The sequence below is a fragment of the Eubalaena glacialis genome, chromosome 14, assembly GCF_028564815.1.
Source record: "Eubalaena glacialis isolate mEubGla1 chromosome 14, mEubGla1.1.hap2.+ XY, whole genome shotgun sequence".
In the NCBI taxonomy this organism is placed as follows: domain Eukaryota; kingdom Metazoa; phylum Chordata; class Mammalia; order Artiodactyla; family Balaenidae; genus Eubalaena; species Eubalaena glacialis.
The window spans coordinates 91536069-91559952 of NC_083729.1; the positions used below are offsets into that span (position 1 = coordinate 91536069).

Sequence of the window (23884 nt, forward strand, 5' to 3'; positions counted from 1 at the left end):
TTGGAGACCAGCGTTGTCTGGATTTGATGACAGGTAATGACATTAACTAATTACAAAACTAACCACATTTGGAGCGGTGGAAGCTGAGATCGTGATAAGCATAATCAAATCCCTGACTTCAGGCCTTCGGGAATCAGAGGATAAGTTTTCTCCCTTTGCAAAGCTTGACCAGATGCCTTTCGGAGCCCTTTGTCTGAATATTTTGGAAGCTACAGACACCAACGAGAGTGGGAACCAGCGTTCTGAACTGCAGCTCCCAGTGGTCGGATTGGCACCAAGCAAGGGCACCACGGGGATGCTGTGTGGGTCCCGACTGACTGAAGATGAGCCTTGCCCACCCCCCAGTTATCCAGAGCTCCATCAGGGTAAGTGCTCGGCCCTCCACCCCTTTTCGCTTCCCCTAAAAGCCTGAAGACCTGTACCTCCCAAGCCCCATCACTGGTTGGGTCATCTTGGACAAATTCCAATCCATTGGAGACTTGGTTTCTTCTTCTACAAAGCAGAGATCAAAATATTGGTCCCTTTTGCCTCAGCAAATTGATATGAGAATCCAGTGAAATAGCGTTTACTCTGTGTGTTATAGACTGCTATAAATATAAAAAGTATTGCAGGATGAAGCCAAATTACAGGTCAAGTACCTATGATACAAACACTACAATTATCAGGAAAGTAAGAATCCTTAAAATAAATAAGCTGGACACCTTCTTTCTAGTGGTTAGTGACCTCCATCACTTTCCCGCTTCCCTCTTCCCCTCCCTGGTCCCCTGGGAGGAAAGAGAAGAGGTGTCAACCTCCTTCAAAGCATCCCCAGCCCTTTAAGGAGCCAGCAGAGCTGTAAGCCGGGCCGTGGAAAATGCCCTGGTCACTCTTCCCATCCAGTAACATTCCTGAAGCCCCAGCATAAAACTTGAAAAGAAATGAAATCTTAAAGGGAAACACTATATATAAAATAGATAACTAATGAGAACCTACTGTATAGCACAGGGAACTCTACTCAGTGCTCTGTGGTGACCTGAATGGAAAGGAAATCCAGAAGGGAGGGGATATTTGTATATGTGTGGCTGATTCACTTTGCTGTACAGTAGAAACTAACACAACATTGTAAAGCAACTATACTCCAATAAAAATTAATTTTAAAAAAATCCAAAAACTCAAAGATCAAGTATAAGATGATCTTACAGTTCATATAGATAAATATGCCAATTGTATAAGGAAAGGCAAAATGTGGATACCCTGGGGAGAAAAGTATAGTAGGAAAATTTGTTCAGAAGGGAATTACTGCAAATTTTAGCTTTTATTAAATTCCAACTTAAACTTCCATTAATACATCTTTTAAAACACTGAAACAATATTATTTTCCTTAAGTTCAAAATACATTATTTTTCAGAAAAAAGAAAAAACCCTATCTTTCAGTCACTTGGAAAATTATCTACCTCTGCTTTCTCTCTCTTACCAATTCACTCCTGCTCAATTAAAGCCATCCTTTGAGTTCAACCTCACTCTTTGGAAACCAAGCAATCACTTAAGAAAGAGAAAAACATTAAGAGATCCAGATTTCAATTAACTTTGCCATTGATTTTTGTGTAATTCTGGGGGAGGCATTATTCTTTGGGTAAAGGTGAGGGGGCAAAGAACTCACAGATTAATGAAGGTTCTAACGTGGGCAGTGGGCAAGGGCTGAGATCCCCACCGTCCTGGTCCACAGGCCCTGATGAAAAGCAGAAATATTAGGAAAATGGCCTGGAAGAGAGGCCTGCTGCTGCCCTGCCCCTGACAGTAGAGGGTCCACCATTCACACAGAAAAGTCTGGGCGAAGAGCGCATCCTTGTTTCCTTTTAATGTAATTTACGTATTTGGTGCTTCACAGAATTCCCTCATTTTTTAACTGGTCAGTCAAGTATGTATGCAACCTTTTTTTTAAGCTGCGATTGTTTCATAATCATTGAATGCATATCCTTCATAACAAGAGACCACTGGGTTAGCACGTGCCCGCACACGTGCACGCACATACACACGCGTGCACGCACATACACACGCGTGCACGCACATACACACGCGTGCACGCACATACACACGCGTGCACGCACTACATAAACACAGCAGAGGCAACCACTGATACAGATATAATTTTTAATGTGCTGTGTCACTGCCTGTGTCCTGGAGGACGTAAGTCTCTGTGAAAATAGATTTAAAACAACGGGCAGTTTAATCAGATAGGTACACGGCACTTACCTCTGCCCCCTGGAAATACGATTTCGGCATAATGCCTGGGGGCGCGGGGAGCTCACTGAAGTGCGTCCCTTCTGAGCAGCACAGTGAAAGCAGCTGTCGTGAGAACCCTTTCCTGGGGGGCTGTGAGGGGATCTGCTGGTGTGACGCCATGAGGAAGAAGGTGATGTTCACCACTATCAACAGGTTAACTGTTTGAACTGAGCAGAAGAAACGGGGTGTAATTATAAATGATGCGCTTAGGAGTTCCACTTTGGAAGGTTTATTCCAGCTACATGGGACCTGTGCTAGGGCCTCTCTTCTCCCATCCTGCCCCGGTTTGGCCCGGGAGGCCCAGCAGGCACTTAGTAGATAGTTGTCGGGCCACAGAAACTCCCATGTTTGTGAACCTCGGAAGCTGGGCCAGCTGGGCCTTGTTTTCTCACGTATGTGACATGAGACGACCCGGTCACCGAGGGGAAACCTACAGAGGTTAAGAAACCTAGTGCCACCTGCGGGCTCCCCAGCTCCTGCGGGGGCTCGGAAGGGTCAGCTCCGGGCGGGGTCCGCCTGCCGTGGTCCAGGCGCCCCGTCTCTTCTACACTTCAAATCATTTTGGCCACCGCGTGGGCGAGCCGAGTCTGCACCTTGGCTGTGCTCCTCTCTGACCTTGGGGAAGTTACCTTGAACGGAGCTTAATGTCGTTACCTGTAAACTGAAGGCTGTGATGTCTGCCTTGCGGGGCCGCTCCGTCCGTGAGAGGTGGTGGAGGGGATGCCCGTGCACACTGGCCTTTTAGTCCATGGCAACGGCTCTTCCTCTCGCCGACGATGCTGGGACTTGGATTGGACCAGGAACAGAAGCCAAATCAGTGCTTCCTGCTAAGAGACAAGAAGAAGGAACATGCCCACCTCCAGGCCAGAAGATGCTCCAGGAGTGGGTTTGGCTGGTTGGTTGTTTTGAGGAGGAAGGTTGGTGGGAGGATAGGTTGTCTGAGAATGCTCCCCAGGCTGGCGTGGCTGACCTTTAGGCATCACCGACGGGCCTCAGTTCTGTATAAAACTGTGGGTATTTTCATGTCGTGATGTGGGGTGGCATTTGACCTCTACAGGTCTCACACAGTAGCACCCCTAGCATATTGGTTAATGCCTTGGGGCTCTTAGGGCTCCTTTGGTACTAACATATGCTTCCGTATAGGCATCTGTACTCAAGGCTACCAAAAGGGCATTTTCATCAATGCTGAGTTTAGTACAACTAAAAATGATGTGTTTGTCAAAACCTAAAATAGCAACTATCTCTAGCTACTCAGTGATGTGAGAACCAAGGAGACAAGACAGCCGTGTGCTTGAGCAGACTGTACCTGAAGCTCCAGTGCATGGTGTGAGTTTCCCCATGAGACAGAGGGAGATAACACGCCCAGAGAAGGGATGGGTGTGGCCTCCAGTCCCAAAAAAATACTCCTCCACAGCTCCAGAGTTGAAGAAACGGGCAGTGCTTCGCCTGGTAAAAGAAAACGGAGAAAAACTGTCTTCAGATATTTGGTGAGAACTTTAGTGTATAAGAGTGCGCCCTACTTTATGTGCATCAGGAAGTAAAACTAGAACCAATCGTGGCATCTACATGAAGGCAGGTTTTCACTCAACTGAAGGAGGAGATTTCAGTTACTGCATTTGAAGGTGAGATGCACAGCCCTGAGTGACAGTGAGCTCCACAAGCTGAAGGCGTTCAAGCTTGGGGAACGGGCTTCGTCGGAGGAGGCCCGTCACACCTGGCTTACGGGGCTGTGACGAGGACCAGGAGATCACAGCTTCAGACCCCCGCTATGCCTTGGTGACCTGGACACCCTGATCTGGGCTGCCCCTACCTGAAAGTTCACCTTCCAAGCAACAGACTTCAGAGGCTGCAACCAGTGAAGGCTCTTCTTGTCTCCCCATTACTGGCCTCTGCCCTCCCACCCTGGGGATCCCCTGTGACCCTGAAACCTGAGACCCTCCAGCAAAACTCAGTCTCCAACCATGCTTGACCCGGAGGTAAGGGGGGAAATAAAGGGGTATTAATGTCCCCTGAGGAAAGCCGTTGAACAATCAGAGGTTGGAACTGGCAGATACATTCTCTCCCGTTTCTTCCTCCCCTTCATCCACTGGGTCAGTTTCTCCTGAGACCTAATAGTTCATGCTTTGGGAGGATGGTCCCTGCACTATCGCCCTGCAGCTGCTGTAACAAATTACCACAAATTTGGTGGCTTAAACAACAGGAATGTATTCTCTCACAGTTCTGGAGGCCAGCTGTCTGCAATCAGAGTCGCCGGCCCACACGGAGCTGTCAGCAGGGGCTGTGCCCCCTCCAGAGGCTGGAGGGGGGGGGTCCCCTTCTCACCTCCTGCAGCTCCTGGTGATGCCCACGTTCCTTGGCTTGTGGCCGCATCACTCCAGCCTCTGCCTCTTGGTCACACTGCCTTCTCCTCCTCTGTGTGTCAAATCTGCCTCTGTCTCTGCCTCCTTATCATAAAGACAGTTACACCTGGACTTAGGACCTACCCAGATAATCCAAGGTAACTCTCCATCTCAAGATTCTTAATCACATCTTATTCCTGGATTGAACTCTCCACTGAAGAGACAGCACATGAGCTTTTCCGCAAGCTCTCCTTTCTGGGGAGCACAAAATTATACACATAAATCATTAAGAACTTTGCACACAGTAATGGTAGTAACAGCAGTAGTAATACAATAATAGTTCCCACAGTTTTCAATGAGATTTTACTTTTTTCCGGAGCATTGCTAAATCGCTTAAAAAGAGGCTTAGAAGAAAAAAAAAAAAAAAAAGAGGCTTAGACACTGAGGAAATGGAGGTCATCTATTTCAGTAGAATTTTACACTGTGTTGAGAGATTTCTTTCCCCCTCTACAAAACATTTCCAGCGTGGGGACAATGTCTCAGTCGAATACCTGCTAAAAGATTAGAATTAGAAAAAGAAGGGTTTTCCCACAGCAAACGGAAGAAAATTCACTTCACGGCAGGAAAGTTAAATAAATTGGTTAATGCTTACAAATTTCTTAGAGAGGAAAAGTGTTATCTGTATCAGCGTTAAGTCCTGCAATGCATATGCTTTTTGTGCTGAAACAAATTGCGTTTCTGAAAACAAGAGCGTCCTGGGTCCAGGGAATATCAGAGAAGTAGCACAGCTTCAAGGATGAATTGCAGGGTCATATACACCCATCTCCAAATTCAGTCAGCGGGGTTGTGACTCACTGATGTGGGAGAAAAAGGAGGAAAAGGCATAATTTTCTACTGTACTTCCCAGAGGTCTTTGCGGTGACAACCGTACAATGGAAGATGCTGGAAGGTTTTATTTTGTTTTGTTTTGATGAGGCAACTTCATTGGTACCCTTGTTGCAGGAATCATATGACTCTTAGGTTCAAGGTTACCTGAAGAGCGTTAAGTAGCCAACGACATTGACTATTTGACTATAAGGGGAATACTGGCAAACGTCCCTGTTAAAAGGACAAGTACCAAAAACAGAACTTTCAAGACCTTCACTTCACCTACCAGGACACAACAAATTCAATATTTTGGTTAAAGCTGCTTCCTCCAGGCACATTTGATAATCATCATTTCAAAAATTACAAGACACATCATTGAAGGAATACAATCTGATTAAGACGGTATTGGACAGTATGGTCAACATACTGGCATGTTTCATATATGTCGCCTAATTGGACAATTCATATTTGAAAATGTCTCTGATAGGGATTCTCTTGGACTTTAGGTAAAAAATTCTAACTTTCAAATCTTCTAAACCTAGACTATCTCCATCTTTTGGTTGCTGGTATAATCTGCTATCATCATTTCACCATCTCTCTTTCTCTTTCCTATCTTGTTACACACACACACACACATACACACACATAAACACACATACACACAACCACACACGCACATATACAAACACACACACATACATTCACACACACACATATACACACATATACACATGTATACACACACATAAACACACACATACACTCATATATACACACATACACACACCCGCACACAAATACACATACACACACATATACACACACATACACACACACACCTACACACATACACATATACACGTACATACACACACACAATACACATACACACACACAGACACAGACACACACATACACACAAATACACACACATACATACACACGTTCACACACACATACATACACATACACACATATACACATACACATACACACATTCACACACACACACACACACTATCCAAAACAATGTCTCCGGCAACATTTTGTTGAGTGACAGGATTACTCTCCCTTTCCCATCCCATCTACCCTCTTTCTTCATATCAAAAATAAGGGCCAGCTCCTTGGGCAGCTCAGGAGAAACCATGAGGAAATCTATATACTTCTGGACTTCAGCCATAGGGGTCCAAGAACAAAATTATTTTAAGAGTCTTCCAACTCTTCTTTAAGTAGTCATCACTCTCCCTGAAAAATTCAGCTCTTTTTCCAGTTCATAGCAGACTCATAAATATTGTTGAATAGTGAAGGAAGGAGGGAAGGGAGGGAGGGAGGGAGGGAGGAGAAGGAGCTAAAGAACTGAGTATTTCTGAAACCGTGGAAAGAAACATGACGTACAGAAGCATATGGGCACTGAAAAGCACACTGATTAGAACCAGGAGACCCAGCTTCCAGTGCTTCTACTGGCTTATTAAATCTTTGATAGGCTAAGTCTCATTTTCTCACATGCCAAAGAGAAATAACACTTATCCAATGTTTTATGGATAATATCTATGCCACAAATACAGCGCCTCGTGGCTTAGAAAACACTTGGACTCTCTCTACTTGACCCTCGCAACCAACTGGCACAGAGGGGGCCCATCTTTTGGCCTGGCAGCAGGAGTCCACCTATTGACCATAGATGTTTCTTTTATTAAGGTGACCTTTAAGTCACTAATAAAGGTGCACTCCAAGCCATCAACACCTTCTCCTCCAGGTAGCAGACAAAGGAAGAGCCCAGCCGTGATCCATGACCTGCCACCAAGACAATCATGGCAGAACCTTTTCTCAAACCATGACTTCTTGGGCCAAATCCTTCTCACTTCCTGCTACCTATACACCTATACTGATCACCCATGACAAAAGCACATCACCAAAGGCCCTCAGCATCTCATCAAAAGAGGACCACAATTAAAATTCCTATAAACACATTTTTCAGTACGGAGTAGATGTCAAGCAGATACTCAGTGAATTGGATACGCTATATCAAGAGTCAGCAAACTTTTCCTGCAAAGAACCATATAGTAAACCTTTTAGGTTTTGTAGACCATAGAGTCTTTGTCACCACTGCTCCACATCTCGGTCCAAAAGCAGCCGTAGACAGCACATACACAAATGGGTATGGCTATGGCCCCATAAATCTTAACGTACAAAGACAGGCAACAGGTCAGATGTAGCCCATGGGCCTTTGACAAACCCCAGGACTTACATCAACTTTGAGAAGAGCCTTGATGTCAAAAACATTGTTTTAACACTTCCTTTTAGAGGCCGGGTCCTGCCAACTCTTAATGTTATATCCAGGCATTTTTGTCCCTCTTTTCCACTGTCCTCTGATAAACACCCACTGGCCGAGGAGACATGGGGCTTTTACCCTTCAAACGCAGTTATTCTGGAAGACAAAGCAGGGGCAGAAATTAAAACCAGACCCCAGGTCTTTGTGCCATACCCAGCAATATCAAGTGCCCCTCTTCAAATTGTACCGGGTTGGCTGTATACCTAATAAAGAAAATAGAACTATTCTTTCGCTTAATCGTCTTTTAGTAAGGGGATGGGGGGCCAGGTTTACTAAAGGCCCTTATAAAACGCCGGCTGAAAGGGAAAAATGCTCCTTGTCACCACAGAACCTTTTTCATGTGAAGCTACACGATCACTTTTCATTCTGTCTCTCAAGCACCCCATGGCACCCATCCATGTATTAGGCTAATAACTGCATGAATCTAGTTAAAAGGAACCAAGCAATTATTTTAATTAGAAGAGAACAAAAATAACACTCCTGGATTCTGTTTTAAGGGACAAGAAGGAAGTAGTCAGGGTTCAAAAAGATCCCACAAAATATTTTTGTGAAAGGAAAAATAATTAAGGCCAAATTTAGAATGTACTTGCAATAAATGGGCCAAATAAAATGAATGGCACCACTGTGCAGCTAAAACCCATTCATATAGAAGAGCCCCAGAAAGTCCATTTTTATGTGATACCATTTGGAGAGTATAGCCAATTTCACAAAGTGAAAGTAAATGTCTAGTAGGGACTTTAATGATCCTTGTGAATCTCTTACACAATTTCTTATAGAGTTTCTGTGTAAACTCTTTTATTAATAAGAGAAAAGGGGAAGGATCTCAGTCAGTTGCCTTTTAAGTAGGATTATTTTTTTTTCATTTACATTCTTAGAGTAAATGGTTCATATTTGTTACTCCGGAAAAATCTATCTTTATAGAAAATCCTTGCTGCTAATCCATTCTACAAAAAGCGAATGCCACGTAAGAGAGTTTTAACCATTTGAACTGAATTCAGTCATACAGGAGGAGATGGTATCTGCGGCCTTTCCATAGCCTTGGCCTTCCTACCTCCCTACCTCACGGTATTTGGGCCATCTTAGTCCATCTCAGGCTTCCAAAAAGAGATGAAATGAAATGCAAGCTAGTCAACTAGTCAGTGTTGTCCCTTCTGTTTGAAGCTACAAATGTTTACTGAGCACCTGTTGGCTACCAGGCTGAGACCTGGACCCTGCCTGCAAAGAGTTCACCATCTAACCACGGAAATTAGAAGCTGGCCACGCAGCCCCAGCTGCGAGGAGTCAAGGGTTCTGGCCTGAGCTGATTATCAAAGAATGCATTATCCAGGAGGAAGCCCTGGACAGCCTATGCCTGGGATTTGAAAGAGCAGCACACACAAAACCCCACAGCGCACACCAGTAACCGCAGGCAGCTGGAGATGCTGGAGGGGGATGCAGGCCGAGGAGGAAGGAAGAGCCCAGCCAGTGGGGGCACCGTGTATGTGTTCATGAGCCTGCACTTCACCTTGTAAAGCCATCAAGGAGTTGTCAACAAGGGCTAAGGTGGCCAGCTGTCCATTTTGGAGCGAGCACTTGCATGGCTGAGAAGAGGATGAAATGAAGGCTAGGTGTTCTAGAAGTGCCACAGTCCGGAGGACCACAGCAAGAAGGCATGGAAAGATGGGTGAGCTATGAGATATACAGTATTGAAGGAGATTAAAAAAAAAAAACTCAGTGGAACAGTGACTGAAGGGTCAAAAGGAGGAGATGAAATTGGCTTTGAAGATTCTCACTGGGATCAGGTGTTTTATCTGAATGCTTATCATACGTCCAGAAAGTTCTCATCTTATAGGTTCTCCTTTAAACCCAGGATGGACCTTGATCATGGGTCTTGGGATTGAGACACAGTGACACAGTTCAGCCTTGGGCACACGAGCTTACTGCCGAGAGCCACATGAAAACTCCTAGATCATCTAACTTCTATTTACCTTCCCAGGCAAAACTCACACAAAACCAGTTTCCTGCTGAAAGTCTAATGTAAAATATACAGAAGCTTGGAATGAAAGATAATTGTGATGAATAAATACTTACTGTGACGGTTGATTTTACATGTCAGCTCGACTGGGCTAAGGAATGCCCAGGCAGCTGGTGAAACATTATTTCTGGGCATGTCTGTGAGGGTATTTCTGGAGGAGATCAGCATTTGGATGGGTGGATGGAGTAAAGAAGATCACCCTCACCACTGCGGTGGGCACCATCCAATCCACTGAAGGCCTGGATAGAACAGAAAGGCAGAGGAAGGGTGAATTTCTCTCTGCTTGAGCTGGGATGCCCATCTTCTCCTGCCCTTGGACATAGGAGCTCCCAGTTCTCAGGCCTTCAGAATCCAACCAGGTGTAGAGCACAGGTGTATTCCATTATCTTGTAATAACTTTTAATGGAATATAATCTGTAAAAGTACTGAATCACTATACTATACACCTGAAACTAATATAATATCATAAATCAACTCTGCTTCAATTAGAAAAGAATCCAGCCAGGACTTACACCATTGCTCATCCTTCAGCCCCCAACCCCACAATTCTCAGGCCTTCGGACTTGGACTGGGTTACACCACCAGCCTTCCTGGTCCCCAGTTTGCAGACAGCAGATCAAGCGACTTCCTGGTCTCTATAATTGTGCTAGCCAATTCCTATAGTAGATCATATATACGTCTATGTCTATTCTATTGGTTCTGTTTCTCTGGAGAACCCTGACTAATATACTTAGGACAAACTATGTATATTTTTAATCACTATATTAGATCAGATTCATTTATGTTTTAAGTTTTTTAAAGTCTGTAAAGAAGACACTTCTCAACTCCTTTTATGGGCCAGCTAAACCTTGATAACACACCTGGCAAGGACATTACACTAAAGTAAAATTACAGGTAAATTTCATCCATACATATTGTAAAAATTATCAAAACATGCAATAATACATGAAATAAATAATATATCATAAACAAATTCAGTTTAGTCCAGAAATGCAAGGTTGGTTTGACATTCACAAACCTATTGAATAATTCACCACATTAACAGAATAAAGGGGAAAAAGTCATATGATCAGTCTATAAATGAGTACTTAATTTATGACAAAAGTGTCACTTCAGAGCACTGGGGAAAGGAAGTCTTTTTTATTAATGGTGTAAGGTAAGTAGATATGATGGAGGAAAAACAAACTTGATCCCAGCCTCACACCATATACAAAAGTCAACACCATGTGGATTACAGATGTAAATGTGAAAGGTGAAACAATAAAGCTTCCAGAAGATAATATAAAAGAACACTTTCATGGCATCGGGGTAAGCAAAGCTCTCTTAAGTAGGGCATAGGAAGCACTAACTATAAAGGAAAGTATTGGTAAGTTAGACTACACTACAATTAAAATCTTCCTCTCATCCAAAGACACCATAAAGTAAGTGAAAAGTCAAGCTCATGGTGGTATATGATATTTGCAATATATATAACCAAAAAAGGATCATATCCAGAATATATATCGCCTACAAATCAGTAAAAGAGATGAACAATACAATCGGAAAACTAGCAGGACACTCGGAAACCCGTTCACAAAATACCCAAATAGCCAATGTTCATGATAAGATTCTCAACTCATTAATAATCCAGGAAATCAAATTAAAACCACAATGAGACTCAATTACATACCACCAGAACGACCAAAATCAAAAAGACCAAGAGAACCAGATGTTAACGAGGATGTAGAGCAGCATAAGTCTCTCCCACTGCTGGTGGGAGTGGAAACTGACACAACCTCTTTGGAAAACTGACATTATTAAAGCCAATCACAGCTGTGCCCTGCAACGTGGTAAGTCCCCCTTTGGTCTACACACCCAACAGAAATGCACACACCCACACACGCACCAAAGACGTGCACAAGAAAGCTTACAGCCACCCTCTCTGAAATAGCCTAAAACTGAAACAACTCAAACGTTCATCAGGAGTAGAACGGGTAAACTGTGCTGTGTAACCGATACAATGGAAGGAAATACAACAGGGAAAAAATACTGTAATTACACCCAACAACATAGATACAGCTCACAAACATAGTGTTGAAAGAAGGAAGCCAGACACAAAAGAACAGCTACCATATGATTCCATTTATATGATGTCCCCCCCTAAAGAAGAAAAAAAATTCTATGAGGTCAGAAATAAGGATGGTGGTTATCTTTGAGGAGGAAGGAGGGGTCCCATCACAGGAGCAATCAGGGATAGCTATGTTGCCTTTCTTATCCCGAGGGTGGTTACAGGGGTGTGTTCCCTCCAGGATAACACATTGAGTCACGTGCTTCTGTTCTCTGCAAGCTTCCATATGTGGAACCCTAATAAAGCTTCAAAAAAGTTTCAAACGTTTACTTCTTAGGTGAAGCAAAGGGAGGGACTAACACAGAAAATAGTATAGAATATCTTTATTAAAATCAATCAGTGGTTTGCTCTTACCTGGGTTCAGTTTGCTCTCTTGATGTCAGCTACTGAGCAGAAAATGGGAAGAACCACACATATAATTAGAGGTCAGCTGGGCCGGGAAGAAGAGAATGTCTTTTCTTGAGGAAAAATGAATAAAACTGGGACCCTCTGCAGTTTAGCGAAGAGGTAAGGAATGTATGAGGAAAAAACGATTAAAGACCCAATGTATAAAATAATGGCAATAATGAAGGACCTTGGGGAGACTCCCATATTTCCAGCCTTCTTATGTAAAGCAGGATTAAAAGGTAACAAATTTAGGCTGGCTGCAAGGAAATACTTTCTTATGAAATGTATAATTAACCTCTAGCCAATGGTTTAGTAAAATCCAACTCCTCCCTCAAAAAAAAAAAAAGATTAGCTATTTATAGCAGCCAAAACAGCATCAGCAGCTACACTGACTAATATTATATTACAAAGACGCCCCTGCTTCCAGGCAAAAACCGATAGCCAGCTGGGGTCAGGAAGGAAATTTTCCCTTTGGCGTAGTATTTCACAGCTCTGTTATCTAATAGTGAACCATCCAGGCGCTGCCTGGCGTTTGCACCTCCGTTCCCGGCACCTGGCTCTGGGATCCAGGCTGCTGCACTGAAACAGGCCATTGTTTTCATCCTGGATGGAACACCTGTAGGCCTATATTTAGGCAACACCTTGTATTTCCAAAAGGTAAACACAAGGAATAGAATCAAAATTGTTCCTAGCACTACTGTTTTTACATCAACAATCTATAAATATACGGAAGAACTCAGTATACGTGTGAAATAAACAGAGCAGATGTGCCTACATGGACGTAATTCAAAAGACAGCTCTGTAATTTAGCAGCTTGGATCTCAATTGTTGTATTTTGCGGCACGAAAAACACAGATATTATTCATCAAAGTGATTGTCCTGCGCACTTGTATACCTTATATAATTTATTTTTTCAGGGCTTTTTACTTCAAAGAAATCACTAGCTAATGACATTTCAGACTTTAGAGATTTTTCTGATAACACACTGCTATTCCCTCAGGGACAGGATTGTGAATAAGTGGATTTTTTTAAAGATCATTAACAGATATTACAAACCAATTCAACTGAGCATTTTCTTTGCAAATTACCTTTAACTTTTAAAGCCATTGGAAAAGGAAAAAGAAAAGAAAAAAAAAAAAAAAGACAGTGAGTGATTTAATTTACTTAACCTGTCTACAAATTGCAGTTTTGCACTCCATTGGCAACTGCATTTTCAACCAAAAAACATCTCTAACTGTCTCTAATAGAGATATTTTTCCAAATGATCACACTTGATGAGTGATATTTCAAAAGATAGTGATGCTTCGTTTTTTTTATCGTTGAGCAAGTTGCCCTGGAATTGAGAATGCTTATTTTATTGATATGTTTAAAGCAAAACCAGCCCTGCACTGTCTGTATCTGTTGCTTACTTAAAACTCTCAGGTAACTAGCAGGTTTATCATTTCCTGAGCAAATGGATGGTGGAGCTCTGGTGGTAGATTGTGGGGTTTGGGCGGCAGGGAGGGGCTCTTTTATTTAATGATCAAACCATAGTTTCCTGGCTAAAGAGCTAATATTTGGGTGGAGAAGCACCTTTATTCCCCACGTACATCAGGCCTGATTCCTATTTGCATCAGCACCCCGTTGTGTATGTTTTCCATTCAAAGAGCTCCCGTGGACTTCAAAGGGAGTTGCCTGCGAGGCCTGAAGGGGCCCTGAACTGGGAGAAACCATGCCAAGACCAGCTTGCGCTGGAGCCCCCAAATCATGTCACAAAATTAAAGGGTGTCCCCTACCTACGCCATCCCACAGAGCATGTGGGAAATGTCCCCAGGCTTGCCAAGCGCTACACTGGCTTCTCAGGCTACTCTTTATAAATATTTGATGAGTGGCGCTCCATTTATAAGGAACTATGTTAATAAGAATATTCTTTGAAATCGGAGTCCAACGTAGGCTTTAAAAGGGGTCATTGTTTGAGGGACTACACATTTCCCTTTTTTCCCTTTTAAAGTGCAAAGTCAACTTACCACAAACCAAACAAAGGCACCTATGTCCTTTTGGATGTCCCATCAGCCAAAAACTGGGTCGGATTCTATTATGAAGGATGTTCTGTTTCTGGAAGGAGTCATGACATTATTGACGGTAAAGGAACATAAGAGCTAATGTCTCTTGAGCATCTCTTGTGTGACAGATATTTTCATTCTCTTCTTTTCATCCTCACCGAAATATTATGCAGTAGACTATACTACCCCCATTCTAAAGATGGAAAAATGGGCCTCACAGAGACCATACAAGTCGTTACTCCAGAGCCGCACGACAGGAAGTGCAGAGCTGGTCTGGAACCTGCATCTACCCAACCCCACAGCCCTTGTTTGTTTTTCTACCTCACACTAACTCCCAGGTGTCGGCCAATTTCAAATGTCAAGTTCACATCTTCCAGCAGCTGCCATTCTTCTCAAGAGCTGGAGCTCGAAGATTATGGGTTCCTTCAATTCAAGCTCAGGCAGGGAATAGCGTATCCCACCTGCTGACGATTAAATTGCAAAAGAAATGTTTTGTCCCAGAGAGTTCCCAGTGGGATCCTGCCAGGAAAGGCGAAACCCAAGGTGGCTGCAGATCTACAGTAGCTGGGCTGAGTGCCACGTGTGCGTCCCAAAACCCTGACGCACCTCAGTGGACCTCAGATAATAGGGGTGATGCTAGTGATCACAGCAGACTTCCTTGGAGACAAGTTCAAGGAGGACGAGGAGGACCGGCAAGGGCTCCAGGAGGACAGAGGACCCAGATGCCAATGTGTAGAGAGGTGGCACGTCCAAAATCATCACAGCCCATATTTTTAAGTGTTGGGATGGGAGGAGAAAGGCGGAATTCCACTGATCTCCTTGGGCACCTCCCCAGCCTCAAGATGTGGGAGCCCTGATTAGGTCTCAGAGGTGGACGCTTGGTGGTCAGAGAGGGAGGCTAGGGGGCCGAGTCTCTAGTCTACCTGATGAGCAGACACGGGCCCCCAGTGCCCCACGGAGTAACGAGAACCCCCCATGATCATCCCATATCCTTCCTGTTTCCACAAACTCCTACAGCAAGAGCCCCAGAGGCCACAGAAAGGAGCCCAAGCAACTCCATGAGGCCATGGTGGCCACCATTTGCCCTGGGCTCACGGAAAGTTCACCAGAGCAGAGGCACACGTTCCAGGGACCTCACACAAGGTTGTGGCCTTGCCAAGCCTTTTTTCACGTCTCTGAGCTGCCGCCTCACCTGCACAACGGGTGATGGTTTCTGAAAGCGCTCCACACGATCCAGGCTGTGGAGACACTGTCTCATCAACCTTTCCTTGCATTTCAGGCACGTTTCTCAACATCAGACTTTTAATTCTCATCCCTGTAAGCTTGGTCTTTTAACAAAAATAAATCTAAATGGGAGTGATTTTTCACGTAATAGAAGCCAAAACCAAAGTTTAAAAATAGAATAAAATAAAACAGGATGTTTTCCAAGCACAGAACATCAACTTGTTTATTTATTTTGAGCTCACTCAACAAATCTTTACACACGCTGAGTTGAGGCTTCAGCAAGGCGTTATGATGTTGGATTTCTAAGCACACTTTACCTTGCCTTTGCGCTTAGGGTAAAATCAAACTTCTAAACATGAAGCACGAATGAGGCCAGGTGTGATCTGATGCCTGCTGGCCTCTCAGACCTCATCCTGACCGGCTCACGGCTCTGCTGTCACCCTGTGGAACGGCTGAGACGCCTCCTCCCTCCTGGGTCTGCCTTTCTTCACCTGCTGGCCCGTCTCCTCATTCTTAATTCGGTTTAAATGTGCTCTCCCCAGAAAGATCTTGCATTGCCTCCAAATCCAAAATGGCCCAGCCCTGATCCTTGCCCATTTCCGTTTCCTTTGGAGCATCATTACCATGGACCACGCTCTCCCTGTTTGCTTGGTCCCTCATGTACCGTCCATGTCCCCAACCCAGCTGAGACTCCGGAAAGCCAGAGATTATCACAGTCTGTCCCCAACTTTGTCCCCAGGCCCTAGCACAGGCCCTGTCCCAGGAAACAGTGTTGCCTCAAAGCAGCTTTACCTGGTGTAAAATAACATAAAACCCCAGTCAGATAGCTTTCTATCATCGGCTGCAGTGGCAGCCCTTGAACTGAAGAAGAAAAGCTCTCATTTCTCCTCCTGCACAAACTCAAGTTCTTCCCACTGCACTTAAGCCCTGCCTTCTCCCTGCCAGGCAGTGATGCACACTGGATCTGGAAGGACGGCCTGTGTTTACTTCCAGCCAGGGAAATGTCTTACCTGTTCACAGGGTCCTGCTTGCCAAGGAGGCACGACTTCCCCGTCATCTGAGTGCGAGATGGCCTTGAGCTCGGCGTCCTGCAGGGTCCAGGTATGACTCTCAGGGGCTCCCTGGGGCTGCACTGTCCAAGTCAGCACGGGCATCCATGACAGCCCAGAACTCAGCTCCTGTCGCCTCATGAATTGCCGACCCTGCTGCAGGGTGGAGTGTCTTAATTGTTTTTTTCTTTATGGGATCATTTTCAAATTAGAGAAGTACCATATACTAGTTGTAACAACTGAAACAACATTTTGAGCTACCAGCCCCTGTATTGCCACTGACCTTGTCTATTTCCGGTGGCCTTCTCTCAGTAACAAATCTCTAGGTCAAGGCCCCTTTCCCTTTCTCACAGGTGCCTCTCCCCATACGTCGTCAGGCAGAGCTGCCCAAGCCTTCAATGGGTACCACTGACTCAGCCCGTTTGTCTCCAGATGGCCATTCCTTCTGACCCTCACCCTACAGGTCATAAACGTGGTCAACACATTTGTGTATTGCTGTGTCGGTTTCAAACATATTCAGATAGGTTATTTCAACTAATTCTTACAATAGTCCATGAAGTAGAGAGGGGTACGTATATTGGCCCCCCAAATATGTGGGTTTTCAAAAACATTAACAGGAAATTTGCAAAGAAGATGTTAAAATGGCCACATGAAAAAATACTCAGTTTCACTATGGGAGTTGGGATTGACATGTACACACTGCTATATTTAAAATAGATAACCAACAAGTACCTACCGTAAAAAAAAAAAAAAAAAAATAGGGACTTCCCTGGTGGCACATGGTTAAGAATCCGCCTGCCAACGCAGGGGACACAGGTTTGATCCCTGGTCCGGGAAGATCCCACATGCCGCAGAGCAACTAAGCCCGTGCGCCACAACTACTGAGCCTGCGCTCTAGAGCCCACGAGCCACAATTACTGAGCCCGTGCACCACAACTACTGAAGCCCGCATGCTCTAGGGCCCGTGTGCTGCAACTATTGAGCCCGCATGCTGCAACTACTGAAGCCCACGCACCTAGAGCCTGTGCTCCACAGCAAGAGAAGCCACCACAATGAGAAGCCCGTGCACCGTAACGGAGAGTAGCCCCTGCTCGCCGCAACTAGAGAAAGCCGACGCATAGCAACGAAGACCCAATGCAGCCAAAAAATAAAAAATAAAATTGTTAATTAATTTTTAAAATATAAAAGAGTGCAATAGAGTAAAAAAAAAACAAAAAATAAAAATAAATTTTAAAAAAAGAAATGCAAAGTAGAAGAACTTGGATATACTTTTTGCCTACGGATTAGCAAATATAAGAATGACAACACACTGTTCAACAAAGGAGGAGTGTGGCCAGACACGAACCGATCGCAGGTAGGAGTACGTATTGGCGGCACTGCTCTAACCGGTAACTTGCCAACATATAGTGAATTAGAAAACCATGGAACCATGCAATTCCTCTTGTAGGAATTTATCCCAAGGAAATAAAGCTATGTAGAAAGTTTAAGCTACAGGGATGTTTTAATATGCGACTAAGTTGAAGTCAAGTCATAGAATAAAATGCTCTGAAAAAATTAAAATAATAACACAGAAGAATATATAATATCATGCAAAGATTCTGGATATAAGTTTTAAAAAATTACACAATAATACACATTGTCTGAGTCCCATATATATAATAGATATGCATATAGATATAAATATAACACACCCCAAAATGTCAAGAAAGGCTATCTCCAAGTGATGGCATTACAGGTGATTTTTATTTTCTTAAGTTCTGCTCATCTCCATTTTCTGAATTATTTTTAATAACCACACAGAATTTTGTAAAGAGAAAAGCAATAAAATGATAAAATTAAAAACACTGCCTTTTTCTAAATGGAACCAATTCTACATTTGATTCTTTCATCCACTCACTCATTCGACAAATATTTACTGAACTCCTACTACATACAAAGCATCCTGCTAGTGACCAAAATTATTTTTAAAAAAAATTTTTTAGAAGAGAGGTGGAGAATGTATTCTTGGTAAATAGGAGCAAGCCAGCGAGGGTGCTGGTTTCAACCAGGAATGTCACCAGGCAGAGCTGGAGGTCACTAGGCATTATCCTTCCCTAAACCCAAAAAAACGACCTCAGAGGATACCAATGTATCCAGTCATGCTTGGCTGAGATTTAGCTTCAGAACTGAACCTGGACCTGAAAAAGTGGTTTCTGGGAGTGAAAAATGGAGAGGATGCGTGAGTGTGAGAATCCCCCAGGCCCTGAAAGCTCTTCACTCCTGGGTCTACTGCCAGCTTGAGACAAGTCGGTGGCGTGGCCTGACCGCAGGAAAAGTGGTCCCAGGGGGTGCATGACGACAGACACTAATTGGCAGGCCCCAAATGATCCATCTTTTGAATAAGCGATCAATGAAAATGCAACCAAATTCCCCTAAAGCATCCCCCTGACTCTGCCTCTTGAATAGGCACCCCGCCTCTCACTGTTTCTAGAAAACACTCCCCTTTCCTTGCAGGACAGAGTCCCACACACACATCAAAGCCAGCTTTCCCAGCACGGAAGCCACCCCAGGAAGCGTAGTACTGGCACAGTCTGTAGAACGTCTTTGCAGCCTCCTAGGGTACCATTTAGTCACCTCATGGGATCACTGCCATATTCCAGGTTAACTCAAGGCATCTGCTCTGAGTTGTCTTCTCCCACAAATCGTGAAGAATTTGTGTTGATTCTTCCCCAGAAGGCCACGTGTGACCAGTGTTCCTCTGGAGGCGTGGCCAGGGTCCAGAGGGGGACCATGGAGAAGTGAACCAGCCCTCCTGGGGACTGAACCCGTGACCTCATTAGCACGGGGCTCTAATCAACAGAGCCACCAGGCACATACCTCATTTAAGGCACTGAGGCAGTAATTTGCTAAATGTTAATTCTTAGATTAACTACAGATGCATAGAGTTCCTAGGGGGGAAAAAAAACGAGAGGGATTTGTTAATTCTTGAAAGGAAATTTGGGTCATCAGTAGATGATACCTTTGGTTCGTTTTAAAATATACTTTCAGCATCGAGAGATGACACCCATCAGGATCCATGGCGCCATATTTTTTTTAATCAACATCCTGACCAGGAGACTTTCAAGGAAAAAGCAAATGGTGTCACTTCCCCACGAGCAAAACTGCACAATGATTCTGTATCAATTCCTCCAAAGTTCACGTTTCAAACTCAGGCACAAAACTCACGTGGCACCATGAAGGAAAGGTGTCCCTACCTGAGGCAGAGGTGGTCCTCCCAGTGTGGGAAAGGCTGGACCCCAGATCTCTCCCCGCTCCCGAGAACCCTGATTCCTGTGGCCAGAAGCCCCTCCTACAGCCCCGTCTCAGTCACTGGGCAGCCAGCCCGCCCCTCCACCCCTTACCTTATCCGTAGCTGGCCCCTGAGGGACCAGTTTTACAAATAGCAAATATGGTTTGGAACAAAGTTTCGACACCGACTCGGCATCCTGTGTCACATTACACTTCTATGAATATTCCACCGACTGTACAACTCTGAAGAAAAGTTTCCGCTTTCCGGCCATTTCAACTTCAGTTGCTCGCACCCTGACAGCGATCTTTGAAACTGATATGGCCCTGAAAGAAGCCAGAATAACTTTTTTTAAATATTAATAATCATGGGCGAGTTTCCCAGTCTTTGTAATCTTGTGAAAGAGCCCCTGGGGGAAAGCACACTGGGACTTGAATTGAACGCGTGCCCACGTGAGCTCTTCCATGGAAAAGCCTGCTTGAAGATGCATGGACGTCGTACAGGAGAATTTCTATGAAGGGAGAGAGGATGGGAAGCCAGCCTTGCATTTTGCACTTATCACCTTTTGCCCCAGGAGCTTGAAGACCATCTTTACCCAGGTCTCTGCCCACTGCAAGGGAAACCCCACAGCATCCCAGCCTCCAGTGGAGAAAACCAACCTGGCCTCTCGGGAGCCTGCCAGCTTGGAGGAGAGGCGGTGGGCGGGAAAGTTAGTATCTTCTTTGAGTTGTCAGTTTCCTCACCTGTAAAATGATGATAATTATAGTTACTGCAAAATAGTAAGTGTCTCCACGTGATATTGGACACAAAATTCTTTAGTCGATTGGAACATAGTAACTACTCATTGGAACTTAAATACTGTAGCTACTATCTGCCTCCTGTCTCAGTGCTTACATCTCCATTCCAAATAGCCTTTCCTTTATAAATCTAAAATAAAAATTAAGTTGTACTACAACTATAGTTGTACATCCATGAAAAAGATACTGATGATCAAACTGGCCACAGCCAAGTTTAACTAGTATGCTCTGATTCAAACAGCTAAGAGGTAGCAGCCTGAAATGAAAATAGCTAGTCCTGATTTCTAAATAATGCCTTTAAAAATATTTCCTTATGAAATACATTATAAAATGGCATAAGGAACTTTCCAAACTGGCATGATCACAACACATGATCTTAAAATCATAATTCTCTACACCATACCAAAATTTTAGTCACCCTAAAGATTCTCAGAAATTTCAATTCCGAACACATTTTTTAAAAATCCACCAATCCAAATAAAATCAGACTAAGTATATTTTTATGAAAATACAATCTGAAACAACCCAATTTTATATTCAAGGAACACTCTTATAAGCATTTAGTAAGGTACAATTTAAAACTTCTACTCAAGTTCAAGTTGATAGTTAGGGACCAAATAAATAGACACTCAGTTGCTGAATAGTATCTGTCTTACAGTTGTGGGCTCGATTTGCTACTTTAATCTCCAGCAGGGAATATTAGTTCAATAAAATAAATATTTTTAATTTCCTCTATGCATTTCCTCAAACCATGCCAATGCACTTATCTATGGCTCACTTAAAAGATTTGTTAAGTAGCCCCCCACTTACATAAAAGAGGATGTTTGATTTTCTTATGAAAATGGAGGAATGAACACGAGTGCTCATTGTTTTAATGTACTGAGCCCTTAATCACTTCCAGTTCTGATTCATCAGAAAAAATAGTACTCTCGAGGGATTCTTTTTTTTTTTTTTTTTGGTCACTAAATATTGTCTTTCATTTTGAGATATTTATTTCTTGCCAGAAAATGATACTGTGTTTTTTTCCTAATGATGAAGGATGAAAGATGGAGAGAATTCCATTTGGTGATTATTGGGCCACAAAGAAGTAAACTGATTCAGAAAACAAATCCCCAAAAGAAAAATAAAACGTATTATGTGAGGTGGAAGCATGGAATTCTTGGCATATGTTCAATTGGAGCCAGGATTGGTAATTTAATAACATCCTTGTTTTGTTAATATTTGGGGGGGGTGGGAGGCGGGGGCGGGTAAAGCTCTAGGGCTTTAGCTTTGGGCCAGATTCCTTCTACTCTCCACCATTACCTCAGCCAGCAACGGTGTTTAAAGACACAAATCATAGGCCACGGGCAAGGGTCAAAGATGCCATCTTTCCCACATAAGCCAGAGGCTACGACAGAACGTTGATCTCCTCGGCTCAGTGGGCAATGGAATCACCTCCAAAGAAAGCCCACTCCGAACACTATTCCCAGAGGCCCAGAGCATCACACCCAAATCAGAGCAGATAGGCAAACTCATGAAGTAAAACCTTCCAACTGCAATGATTCTGCTAAATCATTCTGATTCACTGGGTAATTGTGCCACTTTCCTTTGGACTGGTCCTTCTAGCTTCCCCTGCTGGTTGCTGAGCAGAGTATGGCAGGAAAAATAGCCTCAGCTTTGGAAATCAGAGCCACACCTGTGCACTTTACTTATTTATTTATTTTTGGCTGCACCCCACGTGGCTTGTGGGATCTTAGTCCCTCGACCAGGGATCAAACTCAGGTCCTCGGCAATTGAAGGGCGGAGTCCTCACCACTGGACCTCCAGGGAATTCCCCACACCTGTGCACTTTAAAAGGACATACCTGAGTGATGGCTGTGGTAAAGGACTTAAAGTCAGTGCTGCAGTAATACAGCCCTTTCCTGGGACCTGGAGGCCATGGAGCACGTCATTTTTTAGCTCTGGTTCTCTTTCAAGTTTCAAGGAGGAAAGTACCACAGGAAGAAAATGAAAAGAAAAGAAAAATGCAAATTGAAGAGGGTAACAGATAGGCTTAATCCAAACTCAGTCCCGAAGACAGTTCTGAGCTGTCACTTTCTTCCATGACCTTTTAATTCCTAGATTAGGCAATGTGTAGAAAAAAAAACCAAAATTACTAAAAATCTTACCAATGTTATGGCTCCCATGATGCTGTGAAGAGAAACATTATATGGGTCACACAAATGTGTGTTTATAATGATAGATGGTGGTACTAGTGATGGTGGTGAGGGTGGTGGTGGTGAGGGTGGTGGTGGTGATGGAGATGGCAGTGAGGGTGATGGTGGTGATGGTGGTGATGGAGATGGTGGTGATGGTGAGGGTGGTGGTGGTGATGGAGATGGTAGTGAGGATGGTGGTGGTGATGGTGATGGTGGTGATGGAGATGGTGGTGAGGGTGGTGGTGGTGATGGAGATGGTAGTGAGGATGGTGGTGTGAGGGTGGTGGTGGTGATGGTGATGGTGGTGAGGGTGATGGTAGTGAGGGTGGTGGTGGTGATGGAGATGGCAGTGAGGGTGATGGTGGTGATGGTGGTGATGGAGATGTTGGTGATGGTGATGGTGGTGATGGTGAGGGTGGTGGTGGTGATGGAGATGGTGGTGAGGGTGGTGGTGGTGATGGAGATGGTAGTGAGGATGGTGGTGGTGAGGGTGGTGGTGGTGATTAGTCAAATCCCAGAAAATGAATTAAACACTTGAACTCACATATCAGAGACTTGAAAGGTCTCTACCTATCTTCTCTGAGTCTTAGCTTCCTCACCCATCAATTGTTGATTAATCTGATCACAAAGATGTTCTTTGATAAAGACCTGAAAGGCACTTTCAAAAGAAAGAAAAGAAGTGGAGTTTAAGCAACTGATTAAGAGGTGTATTTCTCTCTGTGGGTGACTTTTTATTTTTCACTATTATTTTCATTCTAATCATGGTTACTGAAAGCATTCCAAAGTATCATAAGAGTCCAAGGATGCAGAACAGTCAATGCATGGAGACTGTTGTGGAGACACGTGACACTTTTTTAGCAAGGCTCGAAAATGTCTGGGGCAGAGAAATGCACACCGGCAGTGCTAATTACAATAAATATAGAGAAATCCCTTCCCTGTGTAGATCTGTGTAATCGAGGATGAGGTCGTCGGAGGCGGTTTATTTATATTTCTCTTCCCCTCCTTCGAGGCTCAGAGTAGGGTTG

At 44.0% G+C, this 23884-nt stretch overlaps 1 long non-coding RNA gene across 1 annotated transcript; it reads right to left on the minus strand.

Annotated features, from left to right (window-relative positions):
* Window positions 1-1350: 1350 nt before the first annotated feature.
* On the minus strand, window positions 1351-23506 carry LOC133104701 (uncharacterized). Its single transcript, XR_009703693.1, has 15 exons — window positions 23404-23506; window positions 22526-22630; window positions 20545-20628; window positions 20001-20211; window positions 16904-17077; window positions 16582-16776; window positions 14312-14399; window positions 12273-12301; window positions 9868-10050; window positions 7714-7893; window positions 4746-4856; window positions 3569-3708; window positions 2917-3089; window positions 2233-2429; window positions 1351-1708 (listed from the first exon to the last, which is right to left on the minus strand). It is a non-coding gene; the product is annotated as an uncharacterized LOC133104701 (long non-coding RNA).
* Between the last annotated feature and the right edge of the window lie 378 nt (window positions 23507-23884).